We start from the raw sequence: 26,505 nt of genomic DNA, 5'->3' as shown, positions 1-26,505 counted from the left end.
GACGCACCTTGTCGACTCGGTTCGAGTCGAGTTGACTCAGCTTCCTCCCACTCTCTCTCTCTCTCTCTCTCTTTCTATCTTCTTTCTCTCTTCTTCTTTCACTCAGGGGTGAGCCAGAATGGAGTCTAAACTCAGTCCAGCCGTGCTCAACTCAAGGCTTGGCCCACTTGATGCAACATGTCAACTCGCTGAGTCAACTCAGGAGTGACTAAACAGCCACAACGCATACACCCCTCCACCTTCTAAGCTTCTTCTTTGCTAGCACAGCTAGGCCAGTGGGGTTTTTGGGCTAGACCAAACCTAACCCGACCCAGCTGGACTCGACTCGGTTCGAACCTGACTCGGCCGGTTTTGCCAGCCACCTCCTCTCTCTCTCTCTCTCTCTCTCTCTCTCTCTCTCTCTTCTCCTCACTTCTTTTCCGTTTCTCCTCCATCTCTCTCCGTCTTTCTTCTCCTCACTTCTTTTTCGTTTCTCCTCCTCTCTCTGTCTGTGCGTGTGTGCTAGAACTCCAGCAATGGGTGCCGAGCTTGGCCTGACTCGGCCCAAACTCGATTCGGTTAAGTGCTGCCGCACCAAGCAGCCAACCTCTCTCTCTTTTCGCTTCTCTTCCTTTCTCCCTTCTTTTCTTTCCTTCCTTCTCTACTTCCTCTCACCTTCTTCTTCACTCAGAGGGGTCCGACAACCTCTGGACTCGATCCAGCAATGACCCGACTGAGTCGGACAGCCGCTTGGTGTAGCCGCACCTCTCTCTGTCTCTTTTCCTCTCTCCTTCTTATTCTTTTCTTTCTGCTCTCTCTCCTAGGATGACTTGGACCGAACCAGGCTCAGCAGCACGATGAGCCGAGTCAACATAGAGACTCGACAGTGGTTCGGTGCGGCACGAGCATTCGAGGAAGACACTCCAAGCTCTAATGGCGGATCACGAATCGATGGGCTTTTCTTCGAGCCGACTGTTTTAGGTGGTGCGTATAGGCTCAGAGGAGCTTAGAGACATGGATTTTTGAAGCTTCAGGGAAGTTTGGTTGGTTGTTTCAACCGGATAGGAGGGAGCTGATTTTCGGCTGCTCTTTCTCTCCCTCTCATTCTTTCTTTCTTTTTTTTTTTTCCTTTTATTCACACAGCTCGATCAGATGGCATTGGACGGCTAGGATATTCTTCCCATGGACGGATGAGATCCGAGGATGAGGGCGCACCCGGATTACTCAGCTGGCAATGGACAGTTTCCTTTTTTGGAAACTATGTGCTTCCAGGCCCTGTTTGCGCCGGAATCTGTGTGCTTTCGTGGATGTACCAACACGTGGAAATTACTGGGTTTTGGTCGAGCCCACCGCCCGAGTCAGATGGACGGTTTGGATCATCCTAAATGCCAGTATAGGTGGGCCATTGATCAAAGAAACGGGCGTCCCTCGTCCGTTGCTGTGAAAAAGGGGGTGCTCCCCATTGCGGGAAAACACGGTCAAATCCGTTTGACCGTGTCTTTTTGGTCCAGTGCACATCTGGTACACATGATCTGTGCTCATGCACGACTAAGGCGGGGTCCATAGTGGTGTTTTTGAGAAATCTGCTCCATTCATGGTGCTCTATGAGTCTAAATGGGTCCCCTGACTAAGGATCAGGTATATCTAAGTCCTAGGTGGGCCTTAATTAACGATTTGCATTCCCTATGGTGATATTCATCCATTCAACGGTGAGATCTCATCCAAATTTGATCATCAGTGATGTTTGGGGCTCCCCACCTAGTTTAGAGGAAGTATGATGGTTTACTTTTTTGTTTAGGATGTAATTAGCTCATATCATAGGTCCTTGGCCCCGTGGCCTGCCGGACGGTGAGTCTGATGACACAGAGCCTGATATTGAAAATGGACTATTAGGTTTGTCTACCCAGGGGATTGAAATCCTAAAATAGGTGCCTTTGAAGTGGTGATGGATTATTTGAAGGCCACTTGGATGGGCGGCTTGTTCTATGAATGAAGGTCGTGCTAGATCAATGGATTTGGCGAATTTGTTCTCATCTTTAAGATGATTTATCATCAAGGCCTTCCATGGCCCACATAGGATGGTTTTGATGGCTAAGAGGACTGCCTAATTGCGGCTTAAAAGTTGATTTCGTAGCCCACTAGTTGACTTAGGGAAAATCAAGTGTTAGATGGGTCACAGCGGAAGCATTATAGACCTAGTGAACGATGGATCTCGTGGTTCGGACTTCTAAACCTAAGATGAATGTTTAGGTTAGTCTAACCAGGAAATGAAAATCTTGAAAATAGATTTCTTCTTTACTGCAGAGGTCCATCTGGAGAATAAATCGATTGGATGGTTTGGTTTGTCTCAAAATTGTTTATCATTGATCTAATAGTCCTAAGAGCTATCCTGATGAACTAAAATGCTCGACCCAGTACCTAGATTGTTTGGTTAGTGTGTTCATATACCGGATCACTATGCAAGATGTTGTGGACTCAATGATCAATGGATCTTATAGATCAAGAGCCGAATTTATAGATGTAAGTTAGGTTTGTGTTTATACTAATCTATGTCTTCGTGGCAACTCCCGAGTACTGAAGGTACAGGGCGTTACATAACCCGTAGATGGTAGCCATCCTTAAGCCCATGACCTCGAATAGGAAGAGGGTGGGCATTGGTTTAAAACTTGGGTTCCACTCTTCCATCTCCAATGTTGATGAGGGGGGTAAAATATGGATTTTTCACAGGGATGTTCTTTCTGTTTCGGTTATTGGTATGACTAACCAAATTGTTTCCATAGATGTTTCTCTGCTAAATTTTCTTGCTTCCTGCCATCTATCGTTTGTATATGCTAAGTGTTCTAGGTTTAGTAGGAGATTTCTCTGGGATTCCATGGAATCCCTTGCTTTAGGTCCGAATGCTATCTGCGATGATTTTGTTCACACCCCAAGTGCAGGGTTGTGATGTAGTAATAAACTCGGTAAGACCGAGGTCGAATCCACAGGGACTGATACCTGTACGTTATCTGAAACCAAGTAGAACTAGAACTAGACTAAGATGTGATTTAAACCAAATATAATTTAAGGAATAATTGTGGAAGAATTATCTAAGACTTTCAGGAATTCAGAGAAAGGGAACTAGGGATTCAGAGGATCCACTTGTAGAGATCAGGGAGATCGTATGCCAGGATCACAAATTATGAGAATTTACTGTACTGCCATTGATATAGGTTTCAAGAGATGAAGAATGGATGAATTAGAATGGATTCCATCACCAAACCATGCCCATGAGACAAAGCAAACAACAGAATTAATCTAATTACCAATCAATCAACATGATTATGAAGGTTAGGAAGGGGTACTGTCATCCTACCATGCCCATGGGACAATGATGAACAACAGGGGTTCCTGACTTCATAAACATAAAAAGGAAAGGAATATTCAAAGCCATTGCAAACCCATTGTAATTTCAGTCACAACATGCCATTAAAGAAAACAAAAAAATATTCCCATAAAATCAACCCAATACCAAATCTATTCAGTTTAAAATAGAATTAAAGGCAAAAAAAATCTTCCCATCACGCTACAAGCTTCTCCCCTTAGCCCTAGCTAAGGGGTTTAGCCGAGCATGATATGGATTAAATTCTAACTAAAAAGGAGAAGAAGAAAAAAATCATTAAAGGAAGGAAATAAAAGAAAAACAAAAAGGAAAACCTCTCTCTCCAGCCGTCCGTCCCGCAGGAAGCACAGCCGTTGCTGCTTCCGTTTTTCCCTCAAACCGAACACCTCTCTCTCATTCCCTCACGTCTTCTCTTTCTTCCTTTTTCCTGCTCCACGTTCGGCAGCCACCTCTCCCACTCCTCCAAACTCAAAAAAAACTTCCCTCCTCTCCTTTCTTCCTTCGTTTTTATATAGTACTCTCGTCCGAGCCCGCTTTCCATCCTCCATGCGGAAGCCTTCCGCACCAGAAGCCGTGTTGGAGTCGGAAATAAACACGTTTCGCAGTGACAGGCGGAGGACCCGCGTTTTGCTTGAGATTTTGGAGGACTGATTGTCCAAAACCAAAATCGGCCTTCTTGGTGGTGGTCACGGCTTCCTGTTGATGCGAATGAACGGTCTGGATTGCTGATTCAATCGCTGTCTTGATCAAGGAACGGCCCGGAAGTCCCGGCTGCGCGAACAGAGCTCGGCTGGGATGTTGGTGGAGGCCCTGAATGATGCTGGGGAGGAAATCCACTCCGTCGGTTGGATTCGTCTCGGAATTCTGGTTGGAGATGGACGGTTTTGGTTGTCCGTTGATGCGGTCCACTGTATTTTTGAATTTCACCGCCCGTTCTGCGTTAAGCGGCTAGGAACGCGCGATAGGTTGCATGGTGGAGAAAAAACACCTAGGTGAGGGTCTTAGCCATCCTACGGATCCAATGGACGGTTTGGATCATCAAACTGGGGGTTGAGTGGGGCCCACAACGATCCGTAAAACGGACGTCGTCCGTTCGTACGCGGTGCGAAACGGCTGCTGCCGTGTTTGGGAAGGAAACGCGGGTCAGCGCTGCTGACCCGCGTCTGTTGACTCGGTGCGGCTCGGGTCTGTATGTTCTGTGCACACACACATCGCATACGGGCCCCACCTTGATGTGTCAGCAAAATCCAATCCATCCATCCGCTTTGCCATCTCATTTAGACCGTCTAGACCAACTTTGAAGCATATACAGATATCAGGCGGGTCCCACATAACAATTAAAGGGGCTGATCTGTGCATTGGACCACTTCCAGAGAGATCCAATGGATGAAATTTCACGTGTACGGTTCATTTATGGTCCTCAGGCCACGTATGGAGTTTCGAACCCATCAGATGACAGGAACCCCGTGATCTTGCGTTCTGGACACTTTTCAGGCCACTTGAGCTTCGATTCCTCGATTTCTGCGGACCCCTGGTGTATAATTTCGTCGCTCTTGGTCTTCTAGAGTCCGTCCCATGCTTTAGTGTCATCAGATCGGTAAATCCATGCTTTTTAGTGTCCTTTCTCAGTCCAAGCTCATGAAGACGCCCTGCATCACAAATTCAATTAAATTAGGCTATTAAACGGTGTCATGCTTGTAAATCTATGCAATAAATGGGTCTGATATGCAATATTTGACCCTCAACACAACCCCCAACCAGCATTTTGCTAGTCCCGAGCAAAGTATGCGAAAAATAAGTTGAGAATTACAGGAGAATTTCTATGAACTCGAGTGATTTTGGAAAACAATCTAGATATTCAGAATTCAACAATTCATGAATGTTGGGCCTTACTCTCTCCTAGACTCAAACATACGATAAACTTCATTCAAAGTATTAGTCCCTTAATTAGAAATAATCCTAAACATTGAGTTCCACAGATGTAAAGTGTAATCCCAACTTTCATCATTAATATTCATTTCTTTATTTCAGGATATCGTTAGTAATCAACAAGAGAATTCATAATAACCAAAGCTTGCCTCAAAGATCATCTTTTCATTCCTTCAGTTTTTTTTTTTTTTTTTTTTTTTTTGACTGAAAACCAAGAAGGGGAATGAAGTCCACACTTATAGGGAGCAAACCTATAGTGAAGATTCTTTGCCTAACCTTTTTCAATGGTATCTCTTCCTTTTTATTGATCTTGACGGGCAATTGTTCAAGTTGGTTCCTTCTATGCTTACTGATCACCAAATTAACCCATCAGTTTCAAACTGAAATCTTAATGTGTAAGCGAGATGTGACATGTGAAATCATGACTCAATCAATGTTTACAACTTCTAATCATGGATTAATAATTAAACTTAACTGTGAAATCTAACGAGCAACTGAATCCAAGAGCAGTAAATCACCAACATTCCATATCCTGTAATTCTAAATCAAAGATGGTCGTCCAATCACTTTGAATTCACCAGAAAGTCCAGAAAAAATTTAAAAATTTTCACAATTTTTGCTCAAGAAAATACTGATTAGGTAACCTAATCTCCCACCCCCAACTTAAAAGCTACATTGTCCTCAATGTAAAGGATATGAGTATGGAATGCGCATAGGACAACAAAAGTAAAGAAAGAGTGAAGGGAAGATAGTACCTGGATGATGAATCGTGAGAGACTTTCCAAGAGATCGCAGCATGGAATCCGGTCAGCACGAGAGAGAAAGTGACACAGAACTAACAAAAATAAAATCCTACCTATACCACTTTCACAGGTGCTCTCGATTGCATTTAGCGCATGCAACAAGCCTTTAAACCCCTAGGTTACCCCTAGTGGACGAGTTGTAGTCTCGTGAGGGTTTGCAGTAATGTTACCCACAAACATTGAACTAACTAATGATAAAAATGAAATGAAATGAAGAGCTGGGTTGCCTCCCAGGAGCGCTAAGTTTACGTCTTCAGCCAGACCAAAGCAACTATCATAATCCTATGAAAGCGATAAACCTACCTATACCTCCATCAGACTAGGAGATCAGTCCTGGTAAACAGGATCAGTCAGAGGCATGGACATGTCCTCTGAATCAAATTTCTCGACAAATGGCTTTAAATGATGTCCATTTACTTTAAACTCCTTGCCATTGTCGGGATATCTTATCTCGACGGCCCCATGAGGATAAGCAGTAACAACAATGTAAGGGCCGGTCCAACGAGATCGAAGCTTACCCGGAAAGAGATGTAATCGAGAATTATACAAAAGGACTTTCTGGCCTGGCGTGAATGATTTTCGTAGAATATGTTGATCATGAAACGCCTTTATCCTGTCCTTGTAAATTCTCGAATTCTCGTATGCGTCGTTCCGGATTTCTTCAAGTTCATTCAACTGCAGTTTGCGTAGCGAGCCAGCGTTGTCTAGATTGAAATTAAGATTTTTGATCGCCCAGTATGCTTTATGTTCCAGCTCCACAGGCAAGTGACAAGCTTTCCCATAGACAAGTCTAAAGGGAGACATTCCAATAGGAGTTTTAAAGGCAGTACGGTATGCCCATAAGGCATCGATCAATTGGATTGACCAATCCTTACGATCAGGGTTAACCGTTTTCTCCAAAATGTGTTTAATCTCCCTATTAGAAATCTCAGCTTGTCCACTTGTCTGTGGATGGTATGGGGTGCTCACCTTATGAGAGATACCGTATTTCTTCATTAAGCTCTCGAATGGTCTATTACAAAAGTGTGAGCCCCCATCACTAATGATGGCTCGAGGCGTTCCGAATCGAGAAAGGATGTTCTCTTTCAGGAATTTAATGACCGTGCGATGGTCATTCTTTCGACACGGAATCGCTTCAACCCATTTAGTGACATAATCCACGGCGAACAAAATATACAGATTTCCAAACGATTGGGGGAATGGTCCCATGAAATCGATGCCCCAGCAATCAAATGCTTCAATGATAAGAATGGGATTCAAAGGCATCATATTTCGACGGGACAATGCTCCCAATTTCTGACAACGCTCACAAGCTTTGCAAAACTCATGAGTGTCCCTGAACATAGTGGGCCAATAAAAGCCACACTGTGAGAATCTTGGCCATGGTCTTTTTAGCGAAAAGTGACTACCATGGGCCTGAGAGTGACAAAAGAAGATGACACTCTTGTTCATCGTCTGGTACACATCTCCTTAGAATTTGGTCTGGGCAATATTTAAATAAGTAAGGATCATCCCAGAAAAAGTTGCGCACCTCGGTGAAAAATTTCTTCTTATCTTGCGCAGTCCACTGTGTCGGTATGGCACCTGTAGCAAGATAATTAGCAATATCAGCGAACCAAGGTGAATGGGAGACTCTGAACAGCTGTTCATCAGGGAACATGTCATTGATATGGGTCGCCTCAAGGGAATCAGGGGTATTAAGGCGAGAAAGGTGATCAGCCACTACGTTCTCTACTCCCTTTTTATCTTTAATTTCCAAATCAAATTCTTGGAGTAGAAGGATCCATCTTATCAAGCGGGGCTTAGAATCATTCTTAGAAAGAAGATACTTCAGTGCCGCATGATCTGTATATATAATGATCTTGGATCCGATCAGGTAGGACCTAAATTTATCCAAGGCGAACACTACGGCTAAGAGTTCCTTTTCCGTAGTCGAGTAGTTCACTTGGGCAGGATTTAGAGTCCTACTTGCGTAGTGAATGACGTAGGGCTTCTTGTCTTTTCTCTGGCCTAGGACCGCCCCAAGAGCATAATCAGAAGCGTCGCACATAAGCTCAAAAGGAAGGTTCCAGTCGGGTGGCTGCATGATAGGTGCAGTGGTTAACGTGCCCTTAAGCTTGGTGAAAGCTTCCTGGCACTGCTCAGTCCACTCGTACGGAACATCCTTTTGAAGAAGATTACATAAAGGACGAGAAAGAAGACTAAAGTCCTTTATGAATCGCCTGTAAAATCCTGCGTGTCCTAAGAAGGATCGCACGTCTCTGATGTTCTTAGGTGGAGGTAGGTTAGAGATAAGATCGATTTTTGCCTTATCTACCTCGATTCCTTTGGACAAGATGATATGCCCAAGGACAATTCCCTTCTGAACCATAAAATGGCACTTCTCCCAATTAAGTACCAATTTCTTTTCTTCACATCTTTTCAGCACACATTTAAGGCTTTCCAGGCACTTGCTGAAAGATGGACCGTAAACAGAGAAGTCGTCCATGAAGACCTCTAGATATTGTCCTACCATATCAGAAAAGATACTAAGCATACATCGCTGAAAGGTGGCAGGGGCATTACATAGTCCGAATGGCATCCTTCGGTAAGCAAAGGTGCCGTAGGGACATGTAAATGTGGTCTTTTCCTGGTCTTCAGGGGCTATCTCTATCTGGTTATAGCCCGAATACCCGTCAAGAAAACTGTAATAGGAATGACCAGCTAACCTTTCCAGGATCTGATCAATGAATGGTAAAGGGAAGTGGTCTTTCCTCGTGACGGTATTCAACTTCCTGTAGTCAATGCACATTCTCCAACCAGTAGTGACTCTAGTTGGCACGAGTTCATTATTAGCATTGGCCACGATGGTGATTCCGGACTTCTTAGGGACCACTTGAGTTGGACTCACCCATTGACTATCAGATATAGGGTATATAATACCCACATCCAATAGTTTAAGAACCTCGGCCTTAACCACTTCCTTCATGTTGGGATTTAGTCTACGTTGTGGTTGCCGAGCTGATTTTGCATTATCCTCAATGTTTTTGTTTTGAGTACAAATCGTGGGTTCGTTTCCTTTGTGTTCCGATTTCGTCCATCCTAGTGGCTCCTTTATGCTCAATGAGAGTAGATATAAGCATACTCTCCTGTTCTTTCTCCAGGTGGGCAGAGATCACCACCGGGTATGTCTCATCTTGACCTAAATAGGCATATTTCAAATCAGAGGGCAACGGTTTTAGGTCAAGCTTCGGCGGCTTGAGGTTAGACGGTAGAGGCACTACATCAGTTTGTGGTAATTCTTCAAATTGTGGCCTCCATCGGTTAACTTCAAGTACCGGTGCAGTATCAAGCAAGGCGCACGTCTCCCTAATCATGTCATCATCAAAATCATGGGAATGGGCCAGGCACGTCTCTAGATGGTCGGAGGATAAGGTCAGAGGTGTCGTATCTTCCACGAAAGAGTCAATCATGTTAATGTCGTGGAAATCGTCATCATCCTCTGTGTTGCTGCCGTTATTGAAAAAATGTTTGACTCCAATGTCAAATTTCCAAAAGACATAGTCATGATACCATTCCTACAATTGATAATTGCATTTGACGTGGCAAGGAATGGGCGACCAAGAATGACGGGAATCTGAGTGCTCATGTTATTGATGGGTTCGGTGTCCAGGATGATAAAGTCTACAGGGTAGTAAAATCTATCAACTTGGACCAACACATCCTCAATTATCCCTCTTGGTACACGAACAGAGCGATCAGCAAGTTGTAGTGTGGTTAGGGTGGGTTTTAATTCACCCAAACATAACTGTTTGTATACCGAGTAGGGAATCAGATTGACGCTCGCTCCTAAGTCAAGAAGTGCGTGATCAATTCGATGGTTCCCGATTACACATGATATGGTTGGGCTACCGGGATCCTTGAATTTCTGCGGCACGTCTTGCTTCAGGATGACACTCACTTTCTCAGTCAAGAAGATTTTCTTTTGAATAATTTTCCGTCGCTTGGTCGTGCATAAGTCTTTTAGGAATTTGGCATATGAAGGTATCTGTTTAACGACATCAAGTAGAGGAATGTTGACTTTCACCTGTTTCAACACCTCTAGGATATCCTGAGAGTTAGAGAGAGGTTTTGGTGAAACCAACCGTTGGGGGAATGGAGCAACTGGCTTCTCTAAAAGTTCCGGTTCCACTCTTTGTGGGCATCACTGGATCCATCATTGTTGTCCTCTTTTGGTTCTTGAGGCTTTTCGGGCCTAACCGGAAGAGTTTTATCAATGATCTTCCCACTCCTAAGAGTGGTGATGGATTTAGCATGTCCCATCTGATTTGAAGAGCTGGGATCATTATTCTCATACTGCGGTTTAGGATTGGGGAGAGGTTGTGCAGGAAGCATCCCCTTTTCTATAACCGTCATACGAGAATCTATCTTTTGCATAAAATCCGTGATTCCCCGCATTGCCTGAGCCAGCTCTTGTATGGGATTTTGAACCGGTTCCTCTTGAGGTTTCACTTGATTTGGATTTTGATTGAAGAAACCTGGAGGAGTCGCCGTTTGTCCATTCCTCCAACTAAAGTTTGGATGATTTTTCCAGCCAGGATTGTATGTGTTGGAGTTAGGCCCAGTAAAAGGTCTTTGATAGTTATTTACGGCATTGGCTTGTTCATTCAACACTCCTCGAAAGGCAGGTATTGTAGGACAGTTTTCAGTTGTGTGAATGTTGCAATCACAGATGCCGCAAACAATTTCATTGACCTTATCCTTCTTTCCTTCCATGGCCTCAACTTTCCTTATGAGCGTAGTCACTTTACACTTGAGATCATCCTCTTCTTTCAAGAGATATAATCCACCTTTCTCCTTTAATTGAGTCGGCCTGGCCGTGGTGTTCGACTTTGGGTAATAGTCCCAAGATTGTGTTTTTTCAGCCAAACTATCGAGGTAGTCCCATACCTCGTCGATATCTTTATTAATGAACTCTCCATTACACATTGTCTCGACCATTTGGCGCATGGAAGATGTCAGTCCATCATAGAAAAAATTTGTAATGCGCCACGTTTCAAATCCGTGTTGTGGGCATGAACTGACCAAATCTTTGAACCTTTCCCAACATTGAAAGAATGTTTCATCTTCCTTTTGGGCAAAGTTCATAATCGCTTTTCTGAGGGTAATCGTTTTATGATGTGGGAAGAATTTTTTTATGAATTCCCTCTGCATATCGTTCCATATGCCAATGGATCTAGGACGCAGTGAATGTAACCACGTCTTAGCTTTCTCTTTCAAGGAAAAAGGAAAGAGTTTCAGCCTAATTGTATCCTCAGATACATTAGGAAAACATAATGTAGCTATAATTTCATCGAACTCTTTCAAATGCAAATATGGACTCTCTGATTCAAGTCCATGGAATTTGGGAAGGAGTTGGATAACTCCTGGCTTGATGTCCATTTGTCCTGTATTTTCAGGAAAAATCATGCATGAGGGCGTACTCACTCCCGTCGGTTGTAAAAAATCTCGTAAAGTACGAGGCGGGGGTGCCTGTTGCACCTCATTTTCATCCTGGGTATCCTCCACCCTGGGTGGAAGTAGAGGAGGTTGGTCTTCAGCCATAACCTCAGTTAACTCAGGGGATTTCGAGCGGTGTCTAATCCTGCGATGGATAGTCAACCCCTCAACTAATCCTCCTTCAGTCAAGAGACGTCGAGTGTTGTCACGGGCCCACTTGGGCATGAAACACTCGCAGCCCTCAACTAATTCAAAGCCTAATCCTAAGAAAAGAAATGAAAATCTAAAAAGAAAAGGGAGAGTTGGAAAGAAATTACCAAATTGGAGTCCTAAGTTAAGGACCTGCAAAATAAAAATAAAATAAGTTAGATTCTAAAAGAAAGATGGCAGTAAATCAATTTCTAAAAGAAGGAATTTTTAAAAGAAAGTGGAGATTTCTAAAATAAATTGGAAAAAATCTAAACTAGAAAGTAGATTATTAAAAGAGAACTGAAAGATAGGGAGTAGGGAAGGAGCTTACCAAATTAGAAATTTCTATCTTAAAGGCCTACAAAATAGGAAGGTTAGTTTCTAAACAAATATTCTAAAAATAAATTAGGAAACAAAATTAGTTTCTAAAAGTGTTAGAATTAGAAAGTTACTAAAATAAAACAAAAATAGAAAGTTAATTTCTAAGAAGGGAAAGGGATAACCTAAAAATATGAAAAAGTAGAGAGATTAGGAAGGAATTACCAATTGAGAAACTTATGTCCAGATCCTATAAAACAGGAAACAAGTTAAGTTCTAAAAATAGAATAAAATAAAATAAAAACTTCTATCCTAAAGTAAGTAAAATCCTAATCCTAACTTAATTCTAAAACTAATTAATTTCAGAAAAACGTAACCGTCAGTCCCCGGCAACGGCGCCAAAAACTTGTTCACACCCCAAGTGCAGGGTTGTGATGTAGTAATAAACTCGGTAAGACCGAGGTCGAATCCACAGGGACTGATACCTGTACGTTATCTGAAACCAAGTAGAACTAGAACTAGACTAAGATGTGATTTAAACCAAATATAATTTAAGGAATAATTGTGGAAGAATTATCTAAGACTTTCAGGAATTCAGAGAAAGGGAACTAGGGATTCAGAGGATCCACTTGTAGAGATCAGGGAGATCGTATGCCAGGATCACAAATTATGAGAATTTACTGTACTGCCATTGATATAGGTTTCAAGAGATGAAGAATGGATGAATTAGAATGGATTCCATCACCAAACCATGCCCATGAGACAAAGCAAACAACAGAATTAATCTAATTACCAATCAATCAACATGATTATGAAGGTTAGGAAGGGGTACTGTCATCCTACCATGCCCATGGGACAATGATGAACAACAGGGGTTCCTGACTTCATAAACATAAAAAGGAAAGGAATATTCAAAGCCATTGCAAACCCATTGTAATTTCAGTCACAACATGCCATTAAAGAAAACAAAAAAAAATATTCCCATAAAATCAACCCAATACCAAATCTATTCAGTTTAAAATAGAATTAAAGGCAAAAAAAATCTTCCCATCACGCTACAAGCTTCTCCCCTTAGCCCTAGCTAAGGGGTTTAGCCGAACATGATATGGATTAAATTCTAACTAAAAAGGAGAAGAAGAAAAAAATCATTAAAGGAAGGAAATAAAAGAAAAACAAAAAGGAAAACCTCTCTCTCCAGCCGTCCGTCCCGCAGGAAGCACAGCCGTTGCTGCTTCCGTTTTTCCCTCAAACCGAACACCTCTCTCTCATTCCCTCACGTCTTCTCTTTCTTCCTTTTTCCTGCTCCACGTTCGGCAGCCACCTCTCCCACTCCTCCAAACTCAAAAAAAACTTCCCTCCTCTCCTTTCTTCCTTCGTTTTTATATAGTACTCTCGTCCGAGCCCGCTTTCCATCCTCCATGCGGAAGCCTTCCGCACCAGAAGCCGTGTTGGAGTCGAAAATAAACACGTTTCGCAGTGACAGGCGGAGGACCCGCGTTTTGCTTGAGATTTTGGAGGACTGATTGTCCAAAACCAAAATCGGCCTTCTTGGTGGTGGTCACGGCTTCCTGTTGATGCGAATGAACGGTCTGGATTGCTGATTCAATCGCTGTCTTGATCAAGGAACGGCCCGGAAGTCCCGGCTGCGCGAACAGAGCTCGCGCTGGGATGTTGGTGGAGGCCCTGAATGATGCTGGGGAGGAAATCCACTCCGTCGGTTGGATTCGTCTCGAAATTCTGGTTGGAGATGGACGGTTTTGGTTGTCCGTTGATGCGGTCCACTGTATTTTTGAATTTCACCGCCCGTTCTGCGTTAAGCGGCTAGGAACGCGCGATAGGTTGCATGGTGGAGAAAAAACACCTAGGTGAGGGTCTTAGCCATCCTACGGATCCAATGGACGGTTTGGATCATCAAACTGGGGGTTGAGTGGGGCCCACAACGATCCGTAAAAACGGACGTCGTCCGTTCGTACGCGGTGCGAAACGGCTGCTGCCGTGTTTGGGAAGGAAACGCGGGTCAGCGCTGCTGACCCGCGTCTGTTGACTCGGTGCGGCTCGGGTCTGTATGTTCTGTGCACACACACATCGCATACGGGCCCCACCTTGATGTGTCAGCAAAATCCAATCCATCCATCCGCTTTGCCATCTCATTTAGACCGTCTAGACCAACTTTGAAGCATATACAGATATCAGGCGGTCCCACATAACAATTAAAGGGGCTGATCTGTGCATTGGACCACTTCCAGAGAGATCCAATGGATGAAATTTCACGTGTACGGTTCATTTATGGTCCTCAGGCCACGTATGGAGTTTCGAACCCATCAGATGACAGGAACCCCGTGATCTTGCGTTCTGGACACTTTTCAGGCCACTTGAGCTTCGATTCCTCGATTTCTGCGGACCCCTGGTGTATAATTTCGTCGCTCTTGGTCTTCTAGAGTCCGTCCCATGCTTTAGTGTCATCAGATCGGTAAATCCATGCTTTTTAGTGTCCTTTCTCAGTCCAAGCTCATGAAGACGCCCTGCATCACAAATTCAATTAAATTAGGCTATTAAACGGTGTCATGCTTGTAAATCTATGCAATAAATGGGTCTGATATGCAATATTTGACCCTCAACAGATTTCAATGCCGTTCTCGATTCTTCTGAGAGGCTAGGTAGCAGAAGCCAAGATCAGGCAAGCTCCGCTGAATTTAGGGAAGCTATAGACAAGGCGGGGCTGTTGGACGCAGGTTTTAATGGCAACAGGTTCACTTGGTGTAATAATCACACGGGTAGCTCGAGAGTGTGGACCAAGTTGGATAGGGTACTTTGTAACACAGAATGGGTTTACAAATTCAACGGATTCCAAGTCAGTCATCTCCCTAAGATGAATTCAGACCACTTCCCACTTCTTTTGTCATTTCATATCCCAGCCTCTTCCGTCCCAAGGCCCTTCTGATTTTAGCAGATGTGGTTGTTGGATGGTCCATTCTCTCAGCTGATCGAAGACGCCTGGAGCCTCCAAATGTCAGATCAGGCCATTTTAAATCTGCTGCTAAAAATCAAGAAGGCCAAAGTGTGGCTGAGAGCCTAGAACAAAGACGTTTTTTGGAAATGTATTTCAAAATCTCAAAAACATTGAACAAGAGCTGATCCTCTTAAAGTCCCACGCCCAATCATCCTCTTCAGTCATCAGTTCAAAAGAATTTTCAGAAGCCAGGCTAAAGCTTGCTAATTTGGAACTCGCTAAAGAAATTTTATGAAAACAAAAGGCCTATAATAATTGGCTTTCAGAGGGAGATAGGAATACAAAGTTCTTCCACCTATCAGCCTCAGAGAGAGTTAAAAAGGCCACGATTCATGAGATCCAGCTGGGGTCTGGAGATACTACTTCCGATCAAGCATTAATCAAGTCAGAAGTAGTGGCTTTTATGAAAGCTTTACTCTCCTCAGAATTCCCCTCAGGCTCCTTGGCTGCAAGCGGGATGTGGGAATGTATCCCTTCCATGGTTTCTGAAGAAGACAACGTTCACCATATGAGGGCCCCCTCCTTTGAGGAAGTTAAAGATTCAGTGTTTGCTCTTTCTAAAGATGGGAGTTGTCTTCCCAAAGCCTTCTTTTCCACATTAATTTGTTTGGTTCCTAAATCGTCAGGTCCTAAATCCTTTGCTAATTTCAGGCCGATTAGCCTATGCAATGTTGTCTATAAAATCTTCGCCAAGATCATTGGCGTCAAGCTTAGCTCCTTACTCTTGAATTTGATTTTAGCCGAACAAGGGGCCTTTTTTAAAGGTCGCTCAATTGCTGAAAATATCGCCCTTGGTCAAGAAATTTTTAGAGAAATAAATAGGAAGGTTCGGGGAGGTAATCTTGTCTTGAAGCTTGACATGGAGAAGGCCTATGACAGGGTAAAATAGAGTTTCTTGAAACAGGTTCTTCTCAACTTTGGTTTTTTGATGTAGAGTGGGTCGCGGACACTTTCATGTCCAAGATGGACCGGAGAAGGCCCGATTAGAGGCAAAAGCCACCAAGACTGTCAAAACCTTAAAACAGGCATATCTCGCAAACCGGAATGACTTCCTCAACGTATCACATATGACTTTAGGGTAGGACGAGCAACTTTAGCCAACCAACTCAGCTATTCTGGGTTGCTCACTCCGAATTTTTGAGATTCCATCATATCAACGGCCGAATTCCATGTTTAGTTCCGTTTTTACTATAACTAGTAAGTTATAGTTTGATTATAACTCTTCATCCGTTGGGCTTTAGGATTTGTGTCCAACACGAGAAAGTGCTTAGAATAATTAGGAGAATAACGTGGTTGAGCTCTAAGGCCCGTATCCTAGCCCGTACTGTTTCGTTGGCTTTCGCGGTCCTCCCGGTCGAATTCCAACGACTAGCGATCTGTAATCAGCAGTTGCGTGCGACCCTGAGTCATATCCCATTTTCCAGAGTCGGCTCGACCCGAGACCTATACCCTTGCAACCGCGCCGTCGCCGCGGTTCCAACGCCGCATCTCGCTCGCCGAGGTGATATCCGTGCCAGGATATGTGGGCCCGTGTTCAGTTCGAGGAAAACGCCGCGCGTTGCAATCCAGAGAATCCATCACATCAATCCCATCAAAGTACACATCACACTCCATCACTCACCCATCCCCAAGTACAACCACCCCTCCCCTAAAGTCAACTCTCTCTTACACAAGTATATATCACACCCATCACACCCATCTCTCTCTCTTACACCTCTCTCTCTCATCTCTCTCATTCTCCAAGCAAGCATCCCACGTCCAAGCAAGCTTCCATGGGAGAGCTTGTGTGGCCCACCTTCCTATCACCCAATCCAACCCTTAAATCATCATCTCAACCGTCGAAATTGTCCCCTTGGATCTTTAGATTGCATAGGCGGAAGAAGGAGTTGATCTAGAGGTGGGTGCTTCTTTCTCTCTTTCTCTCTCCCTCCTTCCTTTATTTTGTGGCCCACTCAATGAGCTACGTGATGTCCAACCGTCCATCAAATGGACCCCATGGCCATCCAAGCCATGTGAGCCCTACCTTCCGGGTGATGGGAAGACACAAATATCATATTGATCTTACTTAAGTGGGCCACGTCTGCATGGAACCCACCAGCCGTGGTCCCCACATGTGGGACCCGCCTTGATGTGTGGGCCACGTCCATGTGGGACCCACCACAATGATGCGTTTATCCATGCCGTCCAACGTTCTGGATGCTGGACAGAGTGTGGTGGCTAACATGGAGTGCGTGTACTGACTTGGGTATGTACTAACAAGCTAATAAAAAGAAAATAATAAAATAATATATAATACATATGAGTGAGATTTTGGGGTGCACTGTTCATGCAGGCCCCACCTTGATGTATGAAGTTAATCCACGCCATCCATTCCATTCTCTAGTTCATTTTAGGCGTTGAGCCAATAAATGAAGCTAAACTGGCTTTCTGGCGGGCCCTAGTACAAAGAATAGTATTTTCACCGTTGGAAACCCACCCTGATATTTTGTGCCCCAAAACACATCAAATATTGGGCTTAATGGGACTGTCTTGAGCCGTAGAGTGCAATGGGTGGGGTGGATCCACCTGATGCAGGCCCCACGTATGAAAATCCCCAAAATACAAGATTTTTCAAAAAAAATTAATAACAGCAGTAGCGTCTGCTGCTGCTGCTGACAGAGGATGTAAGCAGTGCCCTGTGGCTGCGTGGGCGGAAGAGGCTGGGACTGTGGGCCCCACCGTGATGTGGATCCCTCATCAACACCATACATTCGATGGCCCGTTAGGGCAGTGGGCCCCACCCCAAAAATCATCCCTATCCGAAGCTCAGGTGGCCCACATCATAGGAAACAGCGGGATTGAGCGTTAGCCATTGAAACCCTTTTCTGGGTCACAGAAGTTTTGGAACAATATGAAATTTCTTTTTCCTATTCATCTGGGTCCACGTGACCTTATCAACGGATTGGATGGCATATGAACATCATGGTGGGCCCTACGTGGAACCCACAGTGATGAATGTGTTCTATTCACACCGTTCACTGCTGTGGACGGTGGAACCCACCTAGATGTATGTGTTTTATCAATGCCGTCCAGCTGCTGGGCGGCTAGTGGACCCCACCAAAATGTATGTGTTTTATATATGTCGTTCAGCCATTTTAGCTGGTTGCTGAACGGCAGGGGGATCCCACCATGTGGTATATGTTTCATCCATACCGTCCATCTATATGGGACCCACCCCACGTGTGGGCTGCACCTGTGATATATATATATATATATATATATATTATATCATTTATATATTATATTATATAATGTATACATGATGGTGGGCCTTTATGGCACCCACCATGATGCATGTGTTTCATCCAATCTGTCCAACCATTTTGAAAGCTTATTTTCGGCTTGAGACTAAAAAAATAAGACAGATCTAGGATTAGGTGGACCACACTATAGAAATCGGTGGGTTTAACCGTCCACCATTAAAATCCCTTTCAGGTCATTGTGACCTTATGATCAGATTAGATGGTAAATAAATGTTATCGTGGGCCTTGGAAATTTTAATGGTGGAAATCATTGTCACCACTTATAATTTGGGTGTGGCCCATTTGATTACCTGGGGCCCATTTGTGTGGTCGTTTGTTGAGGCCCACCTTGATTTTTATAAGGCCCATTTGAGGAGGCCCACCTTAATATTTATAAGGCCCATTTGAGGAGGCCCACCTTGATGTATTTGTGGCCCGTTGTTGAGGCCCACCTTGATATTTATAAGGGCTCATTTGATGAGGCCGATTTGATATATTTGGGGCCCACTTGATAAGGCCCGATATGATGTATTTTGAGCCCACGTGATGTATATATTTTGTATCCAAGCCGCCCGTCCAGGGCTGGGCGCTGGTCAGATATAATGATAGTATTATTATTATTATTATACATATATACATGTATATGTTGTGGGACCCACGTGGGGACCACAGTGATGTATTTGTTTCATCCACACCGTCCAAATGATCTGGACAGTGCTGGACATGCTTGGACGGTGCTGAATAGTGTTTGAACAACGCTGCGGACCCCACCTCGATGTATGTTTCTTATCCACACCATCCAGAGAGTTTGGATGGTGCTGGGCAATGTCTGGAAGGTGTTGATTCACATGGGCAAAATTTGGACAATGCTGATTACCATTAGTGAGCCATGTACCCCTATAGAGTGATTGTGTACAATGATGCACATGTTGCACCTACAACTATTGAAATGATTTTAGATGTAATCCTAGCTCTCATCGTGATCTACAAACCCTCCACCTTCTTGGGAGACCCATATCATAGTGGGACCCACCGTGATATATATGTTGTATATTCTCACCGTCCATTCATGTGACCCCCACGTGATGTACGTATTTAAGGCCCAGATGGCGAGGCCCAATGTGATGTATATATGACCCATGTTCGAGGCCCAATATGATGTATACTCGGTCCAAGTGTTGGGGCCCATTGGGATGTATTTGAGGCTCGTGTATTGCGGCCCACATGATGTATGTGAGGCCCATGGGTTGCGAGCCATTGCGATGTATATTGAGGCCCATGGTTATGGTCGTTTGAGGCCCATGGTTGTGGACCGTTATGATATGTTAGAGGCCCATGGTTGAGGCTCATTAGGATGTGTTTATGGCCCATTTAGTAAGGCCCACTAAGATGTATTTTTGGCCCATGGGTCGAGGCCCATTATGAAGTATTTTTGGCCCATATGTTGTGGTCCATTGTGATATGTTTCCAGCCCAATTATCGAGGCCCAACTTGATGTGTATAAGGCCCATTAGTGCAGCTCATTGATGCGGCCCACTTGTTGGATATGAGGCCCATTGGTGCAACCCAATGATTTGACCCACCGTGATGTGTATATTAGGCCAATGGTGCGGCCTAATGTATCGACCCGCCGTGATGTGTAGGCCCATGTGCTGCATGTGTAAGGCCCACCTATGAGACTATTTGAGGCCACTTGTTGGATATTTGGGCCCACCTTATGTTTGACTCTATGTGGACCACTGCTTGGGAATAATGTTGGTTGAATGTCCACATTTTTGGGTAATGATGGTTAAACACTCGCATGGTGACCTTCCCTTAGGCCTAGTTAGGCCCATTCTCATCGATACCGATTGTATAGGCCGATTCTGATTGCTGAGGCCGAGTATCGAAGCCGATTCCGAGTGTCGAATTCGATTGTTAAGGCCGATTTCGATTGCCAAGGCCTATTGTTGATACCTATATAATATATATGCAACCCATGTTTACGACCTAATGTGATGAGTAGGAGGTGTATGTAATGAGGCCCATTGTGATGTACTTGAGTTCCATGGGCAAGGCCCATTGTGATGTATTCGTGGCCTATGGGTGAGACCCATTGTGATATGTAATAGGCCCATGAGGCATGGCCCATTTGATGTATTCGAGGCCCATGAGCAGGGCCCACCTGCTGTGTATATGTAGCTTTAAGCAAGGCCCATTGTGTTGTATATTAGGTCTTTGTATGGGGTCGTGGGCCCATTATATGTTTGGCTCTATGTGGGCCATTCCCTGAGGGCAATGTTAGTTAAATGTCCACATTGTCGAGGTCGATCGTGGATATCGATTATGAGTATGTAACAACATAGCATCATGATACATGCTCATACTCATCATTTGCATGTTTGTTATGAGATGTGATTGACCATTGCATATGTCATTGGGCAAGACGGTATGAGACTCCCTGATAGGTAGAGGTTATCTCACATGAGCGCACGGCATGCACAGGATTAATGTATGATTAGATTGTATAACTCATGCATCTTGCATTATGTTGTGATTACTGTACGCCCTAGCGACATCAGGGCCATTGCCTCCACAGGCATGTCGTGGATGGCCAGACGGGACACCAAAAATTTATTCTAGCATCGGGTTGTCATAGATGGCCCTAGGTGAAAATTCATAAACTCTCTTGGTACCAAAGGATGCCCCAACGTTGAGACCGAGTTGATACATGAGCGCCTGAGTGCCGAATACTAGGAGACCACTTCTCCCACTGTGTCGCGGTCGGGAAGGGGATGTGGCCTTATCCGCCCGAGCATAGGGGGCATTGCTAGGCTGAGTTTAACTAACTCGTGAATGGGTCCACTATCGACATGTCGAATAGGTATTGACAGACTATTGGCCAGGTGAATAGTGAGGTTCCTTACGCTCACTTGGACTGTGCAACTGGGAGAGCGGCAGTGCTATTTGGAGTATACTAAAATCCGGTGATGATCCCAAAGATGAACAGTACTAATATGTGGACTTATTGAGAAGGAATTGCATACTCATTCATTCATTCATTCACTATCCACTCGGGCTCGTGGTGCACAACTATTTGTTACCTGTACCTTCGCAATGGCCAAGATTTCGGTTAGGATGCGTGACTAACCTGAGATCAGGAGCTTACCACATTAAGTCTGACTATCTAAATTTAGGTATGAGACTGGTTTGGATAGAAGTCCCTTGTGATGGACCCCATAGCCTGCGATACTACGTACTATCACCCCGACTTCATACTCCAGTAGGGTCATTACATTCGTACTGCGTATCGCATTACATCCGCTGCATATGAAATTTTGGGTTACTATGTTTCTGCATTTATATGGTTTAGATACGGCATCTAATATTTGACTCTTTATGACTCCTCATTTATATAGTTGATCTGTATTGCGCACTCTGATATTGTTTAACTCATGGACTTGTCAGTATTTTCGCTTATTCTGATAACATATGATTCATGACCTTGCGCCAATTTCGACATTATATGATTATGACATTGCATTGAATACTTGGCACTTGCCTTGTGTACACACTTACACCACCCTCTAAGCTTTCTATAAGCTTATGCACGATAGATGCGTGCAGGTGATGTTCGGTTGCAGCAGTGTTAAGCTTAGAGCGTGCAGCGGTCTTCTGGAGCTTGACTTTTAATTTATGTATTTCCCTTTCAGCATTGTATTCAAATGATTATATTAGTGGATAAATGATGATGATGTTGCCTTTGTGAATTGGGTAATCTTATGGTTATGCTTATTACGAGTTAAATGTATAATTTTTTTTTCCTTATAGGATCCTATGATCGGAATCTGGTGTATGGATGCTAGGAGCCGAGAATGAGGTACTACAGAGGCTGTCGGCACTGGATTCGACGATCGAGATTCTGTGAATCCGATTTATGAGTTGGGGCGTGACATAAGCCACACAGGACACTTACTGATCAGGGTCAAATATTGCATATCAGACCCCAGTAATTGCCTAAATTTACGTATATGATAAGGTTTAATGCCATATTTTAATCGTGTTTTTATTACAGGATGAAATCAGGAGTGTGTACTGAAAGATGATGTTAAGAACATGGATTTGGCGCTCCAAAATTACCAGAGCACGGGATGGACTCCAGAAAACCAATAGTGAAGATTTTACACGCCTGGGATTGAGGAAAGCAAGGCAAAGGGGCTCGAAAAGGGTCCAGAATGCAAGATCACATGTTTCCCACCATCCGATCAACTCGAAACTTCATACACGTGATGGGGACCATAAATGAACCGTACATATTAAATTTCAGCCATTGACAATCTCGGAAAGTGGTCTAACGGCCAGATCAGCCCCTTAATTCATTAAGTGGGGCCCGCTGGATATCTGGATATACATCAATTTTGGTCCTGACGGTGGAAATAATATGAGAAAAAGGATGGACGGTGCGGATTTCTCGAAATCATCACAGTGGACCTATATCTATAGCGTGTGTACACAGTGCACATGTGCACTGCCTGAGCACCGAACGGACTAAAGTCGATCAGCGCCGCCCCGACTTCATCCTTTCAAAAACAGAAACTCCCGTTTCTGGCGCGTGTAACGGATGGAAAGTCCGTTTTTACGGACTGCTGTGTCTCCGGCCACCGGACGGCCGATCCGAGCCGTCCATCGTGTAGATGGGTTCGAGAACTACAAAACCATGCTGATATTCCACTCCCATACGTGCACACGTGTTCGGTACAGAGGACACAAGCAAGCTGCCCCATGACGTCCAGAATGAAAACAACATGATTCCTTCTTTGGGCCGCGTCCACGCAAGTTCAAAACCATCCATCTTTGAACGAAATCTTGTCCTCTATCCAATGGACGGGGTGGATTTCCCCGAAAACGCTTATGTGGGGCCCACCGAGCATCGCAGCGCCGGACGTGCGAAGGCTTACGCACGTCCGCGAAAAAACTGACTTCCGGGCGGTTGTGGCCCACCATCTTCGATCAGATGGAAGATCTGATCCGTTCATTGTGTAGAGGGCGTCGAGAGCTTCAAAACCATGTTGATATTCCTCGCCCATGCGTACACACGTGTGCGGTGCAGAGGCCAAAAGTAGACTGCCCCGGGACGTTCAAAACTGATCTTTTTGTATTTTCTTCTCTGGGCCGCACTAATGGACCTTCAAAACCACCTATTCTTGACTGAAATTTCGTTCTGAATCCAATGGACGGGGTGGATTTTCCATAAAATACCTCTGTGGGGCCCACCGATCACAGCTGCGAAAATTTGTACTCCGAGTCCTTCTACGACTCTGCCACCGACCCCAGCCATCCAACAGCTATAAAAGGGGAGTTTTGGACGTGGGAAAGGCATTGAGAACCAGGGGATTCCAGATCGGGAGCAAGGGAGAGAAGAAAGAGAAGAAAGAAGAGAGAAAGAGATTGTTTGGTTTGACGTTTCTTTTATGAATTTTATTTAATATTTTTTTGTGGATTTTATGGGTCACTAATCTCTCAGCTAGGGCTGAGATGAAGCCCCTAATTTGATTAGCTCTTGTATTGGTTGATTTACTTTGAATTTCAATTAATTTGTTTCTTTCTTTAAGTGGGCTTATGGGTTTAAATTCTATACTTCTCAATCTATGAACTTGATTAAAGTATATATATGGATGTTGTTTGGATGCTTATTATAGGTGCTTGTGTTTGATCAAGAACAAGTTTCCTATAGAGGAAGAAACAGGGTGCTTTAATGAATGTACATTCCATGTACCCGACCAAGGATATGGGATATGTCATTCATGGCATTGCTTAAAGGAATTAGACAGTCTGTATGCCCGATTAAGGACACAGATTGTGCTTTCTCTGTATAAGTGGTATCAATCTAGATCAAGGTGAATCAACAGACAAAACAAGGGTTAGGATAATTAGGGGTGGATTCGAAAGTCCTAGTGCTCTCTCTCTGATTAAATTTTCTTCCCTGTTCTTAATTAATTATTTTTTCATAAAATTGTGCTTAGTAATTCATTCCATTATTTGTTGGATTAGTTAAGGAGAATCATAGATTTGAATTGTGACGACCAGTCCTCGTGGGAACGATCTCGTAATACGTACCGTATCTACATCTGATACGTATACTTGCGAGTTTAAAAATCATTTAAATCATGTTGGTTTAAATAAAACATCAAGTTTTTGGCGCCGTTGCCGGGGACTGTTTTGTTCCAATTGGATTTAGGATTCTCTCTTATCATAATTCATAGTCTTAGGTTTTTTACTAACTCCAGGTTAAATTTTTTTGAAACTAACCTATTTCCTGTTTTGTAGGGACCTGACATAAACTACTAATTTGGTAATCTCTTTCCAAATTTTCTATTTTTTTTCTAATTTCTATTTTTAGAATTAAGGTTTTATTATTATTATTTTTTTTAGAAAGTTTCTATTTCTAGGCTATTTTATTTTATTTTTTTTATTTTTAGAAATTTCCTATTTTCTAATTCTAGATTCTGATTCTTCTTTCAAGTAACTCTCTATTTTCTAGTTTAGGTTTTATTATTTTTAGAAGAGTCTTTAGGTTTTATTTTTTTAGAAAGATTCTCTCTTATTTTCTAATTTCCTATTTTTTAGAAATTTTCCCTTTTTAGAAACTAACTTAGCTTTTATTTCTAAGATTACAAACTTTCTTTTTTAGAAATTAACCGTTGCTTAGGATTTTTTTTTCTAGCATTATTTTAGTAAATTTAATTTATTTTTGTTTTCTTTTTGTTTACAGGAATTAAGGAAGGAAGCTGCTAAATAACATTGTCTTCAAAAGGAGGAGCTCTCTATTCTTCAGACATCAATCATCTCCTTTTCCGGGTTCTTTCTTCCCATTCTTATTTACATAGTTTTAACTTGTTTTAGAATCTCATAGTTTCTAGGTCTAGTTTTATTTCTCTTAGGTTGCTTCTTAGTTTAGTTTTCTTTCTTACATTGCAATAACATAGTTTATGCTAGGACGTAGATCTCTAAACATAGAACTAGCACCGTTTGATCCTGAGGTTGAAAGAACAATTCGTGAAAGATTGAGAAATACTCCTGTTGAAATGGCGAATGAGACTGAAGTAAAAGCTCTCAAAGATTATTCAGCTCCTGTCCAATTTAATGCGCCTTCATGCATAGTGTTGCCAACCACTACGGCAGTACACTTTGAACTTAAACCTGGAGTCATACAATTGTTGCCATCCTTTTATGGATTAGACAAGGAGGACCCATATCATCATGTGAAAGAATTCTTAAATATTTGCTCCACCTTTAAGTTCCAAAACTTCTCAGACGATTCGATCCGCCTACACCTGTGCATGGTTGAATTCTCTAGAAGTTGGATCTATCACTACATGGGACCAACTGTCTAAGAAGTTCTTAAACAAGTTCTTCCCCGTTCACAAAACCAATGCCCTCCGTAGAGAAATTACTAACTTCACACAAAAAGAGGGCGAGCACTTTCATGAATGTTAGGAAAGATGGAAGGACTTGCTTCTTAAATGTCCTCACCATGGTTTTGAGAAGTGGCAACAAGTTCAATACTTCTATGACGGTCTGACACCACAGAACCGTCGCATGGTTGATGCCACCAGTGGAGGGTCATTCATGACCAAAAGTGATGTCGAAGCGTGGAACTTCTTTGAAACCTTGTGCGAAAATTCCCAGCAATGGGATTATTCAAATAGAGGTGACAAAAGTCCCCAACCACAAAAGAGAGGTGGTATATATGAGATAGGAGTCATACCAGAGCTGAGTGCCAAGCGTGATAACCTGACAAAGAAAGTTGATGCTCTGGTATTAAATAATGGACCACCACAAACAGCTCAAGTTGAGGCATATGCCACATGTTCCAGTCCTGCCCATCCTATGCAGTCTTGTCCATCTGGTGCAGCATTCCCAGAACTTCTCTCTGAACAAGTTCATGCTATGAACACTTTTCAAAAATCTGGGAATGATCCTTACTCGAACACATACAACCCAGGGTGGGCTAGACATCCAAATTTTTCTTGGGCAAAAGGACCACAACAAGGAGGACCATCTGGAAATCCTCCCATGCAACCGCACCTCCAAGTTGGCAGTCAACAACCTCAACAGTTTCCACAATATCAACAACTGCCTACACAATCAAGGAAACCA

General features: G+C 43.4%; 2 non-coding genes across 2 annotated transcripts; one reads left to right on the top strand and one right to left on the bottom strand.

The window, feature by feature from the left end:
• Positions 1 to 11,128: 11,128 nt before the first annotated feature.
• LOC131217701 (small nucleolar RNA R71) lies at positions 11,129 to 11,235 on the top strand. The gene has a single exon (XR_009157293.1). It is a non-coding gene; the product is annotated as a small nucleolar RNA R71 (small nucleolar RNA).
• Positions 11,236 to 25,779: 14,544 nt separating this feature from the next.
• Positions 25,780 to 25,886, bottom strand: LOC131217798 (small nucleolar RNA R71). Its single transcript, XR_009157388.1, has one exon. It is a non-coding gene; the product is annotated as a small nucleolar RNA R71 (small nucleolar RNA).
• Positions 25,887 to 26,505: the final 619 nt, after the last annotated feature.

Source organism: Magnolia sinica, chromosome 10, assembly GCF_029962835.1.
Source record: "Magnolia sinica isolate HGM2019 chromosome 10, MsV1, whole genome shotgun sequence".
In the NCBI taxonomy this organism is placed as follows: Eukaryota; Viridiplantae; Streptophyta; class Magnoliopsida; order Magnoliales; family Magnoliaceae; genus Magnolia; species Magnolia sinica.
The sequence above is the reverse complement of the archived record's forward strand: the minus strand, read 5'-3'. Positions and strand labels throughout refer to the sequence as shown.